Genomic DNA, 5,524 nt, shown 5'->3' on the forward strand with positions numbered 1-5,524 from the left:
GTAAAGTATATTGAGTTTTTATCAGGCTAAAGAAGATTATTCCAATGGGAGTTATTGACCAAGTGCTTGGTTCATACAATATTGTTTCCATAGATTGTGTATCTGTCAGTAGTGTTTGTGTGAAATAGCTGTGTGTGCGTTTGCCTCATGGTTGTGTGAGTACATGCACATCATGGTGTCATAGTGTGTGTTTTATAGGTGTGTGTCTGGAGTCCTGTCATGGTGTGTGTTTTATAGGTGTGTGTGTCTGGAGCCCTGACCAGGTGTGTGTTTTATAGGTGTGTGTGTCTGGAGCCCTGACCAGGTGTGTGTTTTATAGGTGTGTGTGCCTGGAGTCCTGACCAGGTGTGTGTTTTATAGGTGTGTGTGCCTGGAGTCCTGACCAGGTGTGTGTTTTATAGGTGTGTGTGTCTGGAGTCCTGTCATGGTGTGTGTTTTATAGGTGTGTGTCTGGAGTCCTGACCAGGTGTGTGTTTTATAGGTGTGTGTGCCTGGAGTCCTGACCAGGTGTGTGTTTTATAGGTGTGTGTGTCTGGAGTCCTGACCAGGTGTGTGTTTTATAGGTGTGTGTGTCTGGAGTCCTGACCAGGTGTGTGTTTTATAGGTGTGTGTGCCTGGAGTCCTGACCAGGCGTGTGTTTTATAGGTGTGTGTGTCTGGAGTCCTGTCATGGTGTGTGTTTTATAGGTGTGTGTGTCTGTAGTCCTGACCAGGTGTGTGTTGTATAGGTGTGTGTGTCTGGAGTCCTGACCCGGTGTGTGTGTCTGCAGTCCTGACCAGGTGTGTGTTTTATAGTTGTGTGTGTCTGGAGTCCTGACCAGGCGTGTGTTTTATAGGTGTGTGTGCCTGGAGTCCTGACCAGGTGTGTGTTTTATAGGTGTGTGTGTCTGGAGTCCTGACCAGGTGTGTGTTTTATAGGTGTGTGTGTCTGGAGTCCTGACCAGGTGTGTGTTTTATAGGTGTGTGTGTCTGGAGTCCTGTCATGGTGTGTGTTTTATAGGTGTGTGTGTCTGTAGTCCTGACCAGGTGTGTGTTGTATAGGTGTGTGTGTCTGGAGTCCTGACCCGGTGTGTGTGTCTGCAGTCCTGACCAGGTGTGTGTTTTATAGTTGTGTGTGTCTGGAGTCCTGACCAGGTGTGTGTTTTATAGGTGTGTGTGCCTGGAGTCCTGACCAGGTGTGTGTTTTATAGGTGTGTGTGTCTGGAGTCCTGACCAGGTGTGTGCTTTATAGGTGTGTGTGTCTGGAGTCCTGACCAGGTGTGTGTTTTATAGGTGTGTGTGCCTGGAGTCCTGACCAGGCGTGTGTTTTATAGGTGTGTGTGCCTGGAGTCCTGACCAGGTGTGTGTTTTATAGGTGTGTGTGTCTGGAGTCCTGACCAGGTGTGTGTTTTATAGGTGTGTGTGTCTGGAGTCCTGACCAGGTGTGTGTTTTATAGGTGTGTGTGTCTGGAGTCCTGTCATGGTGTGTGTTTTATAGGTGTGTGTGTCTGTAGTCCTGACCAGGTGTGTGTTTTATAGGTGTGTGTGTCTGGAGTCCTGACCAGGTGTGTGTTTTATAGGTGTGTGTGTCTGGAGTCCTGACCAGGTGTGTGTTTTATAGGTGTGTGTGTCTGGAGTCCTGTCATGGTGTGTGTTTTATAGGTGTGTGTGCCTGGAGTCCTGACCAGGTGTGTGTTTTATAGGTGTGTGTCTGGAGTCCTGTCATGGTGTGTGTTTTATAGGTGTGTGTCTGGAGTCCTGACCAGGTGTGTGTTTTATAGGTGTGTGTGCCTGGAGTCCTGACCAGGTGTGTGTTTTATAGGTGTGTGTGTCTGCAGTCCTGACCAGGTGTGTGTTTTATAGGTGTGTGTGTCTGGAGTCCTGACCCGGTGTGTGTGTCTGGAGTCCTGACCAGGTGTGTGTGTCTGCAGTCCTGACCAGGTGTGTGTTTTATAGGTGTGTGTCTGGAGTCCTGACCAGGTGTGTGTTGTATAGGTGTGTTTCTGCAGTCCTGACCAGGTGTGTGTTGTATAGGTGTGTGTCTGAAGTCCTGACCAGGTGTGTGTTGTACAGGTGTGTGTGTCTGCAGTCCTGACCAGGTGTGTGTTTTATAGGTGTGTGTCTGCCGTCCTGACCAGGTGTGTATTTTATAGGTGTGTGTCTGGAGTCCTGACCAGGTGTGTGTTTTATAGGTGTGTGTCTGGAGTCCTGACCAGGTGTGTGTTTTATAGGTGTGTGTCTGGAGTCCTGACCAGGTGTGTGTTTTATAGGTGTGTGTCTGGAGTCCTGACCAGGTGTGTGTTTTATAGGTGTGTGTCTGCCGTCCTGACCAGGTGTGTATTTTATAGGTGTGTGTCTGGAGTCCTGACCAGGTGTGTGTTTTATAGGTGTGTGTCTGCCGTCCTGACCAGGTGTGTATTTTATAGGTGTGTGTCTGGAGTCCTGACCAGGTGTGTGTTTTATAGGTGTGTGTCTGGAGTCCTGACCAGGTGTGTGTTTTATAGGTGTGTGTCTGCCGTCCTGACCAGGTGTGTGTTTTATAGGTGTGTGTGTTTGGAGTCCTGACCAGGTGTGTGTTTTATAGGTGTGTGTGTCTGCCGTCCTGACCAGGTGTGTGTTTTATAGGTGTGTGTGTCTGGAGTCCTGACCAGGTGTGTGTTTTATAGGTGTGTGTGTCTGGAGTCCTGACCAGGTGTGTGTTGTATAGGTGTGTGTGTCTGGAGTCCTGACCCGGTGTGTGTGTCTGGAGTCCTGACCAGGTGTGTGTTTTATAGGTGTGTGTGTCTGCAGTCCTGACCAGGTGTGTGTGTCTGGAGTCCTGACCAGGTGTGTGTGTCTGCAGTCCTGACCAGGTGTGTGTTTTATAGGTGTGTGTGCCTGGAGTCCTGACCAGGTGTGTGTTTTATAGGTGTGTGTGTCTGCAGTCCTGACCAGGTGTGTGTTTTATAGGTGTGTGTGTCTGCAGTCCTGACCAGGTGTGTGTTTTATAGGTGTGTGTGTCTGCAGTCCTGACCAGGTGTGTGTTTTATAGGTGTGTGTGTCTGGAGTCCTGACCCGGTGTGTGTTTTATAGGTGTGTGTGTCTGCAGTCCTGACCAGGTGTGTGTTTTATAGGTGTGTGTGTCTGGAGTCCTTACCAGGTGTGTTTTATAGGTGTGTGTGTCTGCAGTCCTGACCAGGTGTGTGTTGTATAGGTGTGTGTCTGGAGTCCTGACCAGGTGTGTGTTGTATAGGTGTGTGTCTGCAGTCCTGACCAGGTGTGTGTTGTATAGGTGTGTGTGTCTGGAGTCCTGACCAGGTGTGTGTTGTATAGGTGTGTGTGTCTGCAGTCCTGACCAGGTGTGTGTTGTACAGGTGTGTGTCTGGAGTCCTGACCAGGTGTGTGTTGTATAGGTGTGTGTGTCTGCAGTCCTGACCAGGTGTGTGTTGTATAGGTGTGTGTCTGCAGTCCTGACCAGGTGTGTGTTGTACAGGTGTGTGTAACTCTGATGAACTTCTCCTCTGCAGCAGAGGGAACCTTGGCTCTTCCTTTCCTCATGAGAAACAGTTTCATCACTTGAAGGTTTTTACGACTGCACTGTTTTCCGCATTGACTGACCTTCATGTCTTAATGACATGAGAGCCCGTCATTTCTCTTTGCTTATTTGAGCTGTTCTTGCCATAATATGGACTTGGTCTTTCACTAAATAGATCTATCTTCTGTATTCCAACCCCTTCCTTGTCACAACACAACTGATTTGCTCAAATGCATTAAGAAGGAAAGAAATTCCACAAATTAACTTTTAACAAGGATTTATTTAACACTTTGTTGGTTACTACATGATTCCATATGTGTTATTTCATAGTTTTGATGTCTTCACTATTATTCTACAATATAAAAACATATATTATAAAATAATTTTGGTGTGGCAGATAGCCTAGAGCATTGGGCCAGTAACCGAAAGGTTGCTGGATCGAATCCCCGAGCTGACATGGTAAAAATCTGTAGTTCTGCCCCTGAACAAGGCAGTTAACCCACTGTTCCCCGGTAGGCCGAAATCAGAATTGAGCTGCCTGTGTAAACGCAGCCTACAAGCTTCAATATGAGGTCCTAAACATAGCATGAAAGTGCAGCCTTGTAGATATGTCGGCTAACATGGTCCAAATATTTGCCTTGGGGAAAGTTGAGCCAATGGCAAGTTGAGCAAATTGCATTTTGTCTTCCCAGGGTAATGCAAAGCATTATCGCTGGGATATGAAGTAACAACAGGGCCTGGCCTGTGTTAAAATAAAGCTTAAAATTAAATATACAAATAAATAATAATGCTTGTGTTTGAGTAATAAATCTATACATGGTTTTAAAAAGGTAGTGGTAATATTGAATTCAGTACAGAACTTTGTAGGCAGCTTAATTTACCCTGTCAAGAGACTACTTTTCTTGGACAAGCTATGTTTTTAAAATTGTAATGTTTACCAGAATTCTGTTTATTTCCAAGGATACACAGTATCCTGAAATATATATCTAAAAAAATATTTGCTGGCGATACGGAAGCCTATATCGGTCCGCTAATACATGATTAGTATATATATATATATATATATATATATATATATATATATATATATATTATTATTGTTGTTGTTGTTTTTCTTTCAGAGGATGCTGCTGCAGCACCCTCAGCACCACTACTTACCTCGGCTATGTGTGTGTGATTAATTCAATCAGTCATTCATTCGAGTATTTATATATGGGAGAGGAGAGAGGTAATGAGTCATGATTTTCAAACAGGTTTGACACACATTCACACCCTCTGTCAACTGACAGTATCCCACACAAACGTGTTTGTTAAGGTTACTTCCGTGTCCTTTGTTTCAACATTTATGACGTTACTAGATTTCCCCATTGTTTTTTATTCCGTTTTTGTTTGGGCCAGTGCTTTAATCCATTCTATCATCTGATGAGCATTGAAGGCATTCGATTAATCTGTCCGGGACGCCCGATAAGGCGTGTTTTGCACCGGGTGAAAGTTGATTGCATTCGTTTTCGAACCGGTCTGCCCCCCAGGCGTGAGCCAGGTACCCCATTCAAAGCCCATGGCGAAATCGGCTCAAAAACAAAAGTGACATAATTAAACTCGTGGAGTAATGTGTATTACCTTTTCACGTGTTATGACATGAAAAAGTGATTTATTTTTATATAAACGCTGTATATGCCTTCCAAATGAAAACTAATTTGAAAAATGCAAACATATTTTTTTATTGGAAAGAGATGTATGCTTCTGGACGATGCACCATGCTGCCTTGTTGACAACACGAACCGAGCAGCGCAAGATTACCGTTCCTCCTTCACCTGCCTTTTGCCCGTTTACGTCACCGGTCACAGGCCAGTACCCAGTCGACCAGTACGATCAACATAGTCGAATCTGCCCCTTAATCTCAGTCACTTCCACACTCTCAATGTGTTGTTGACAGATTTTCTGATTGATTTTTCTGATAGCCAATCGTATCATTCTGTACGTATGTGTATCCAATCAGAGGCTGGTAAGGGCGGAGCGGGAACCTCGAGCA

Source organism: Oncorhynchus masou, unplaced genomic scaffold, assembly GCF_036934945.1.
Source record: "Oncorhynchus masou masou isolate Uvic2021 unplaced genomic scaffold, UVic_Omas_1.1 unplaced_scaffold_1200, whole genome shotgun sequence".
In the NCBI taxonomy this organism is placed as follows: domain Eukaryota; kingdom Metazoa; phylum Chordata; class Actinopteri; order Salmoniformes; family Salmonidae; genus Oncorhynchus; species Oncorhynchus masou.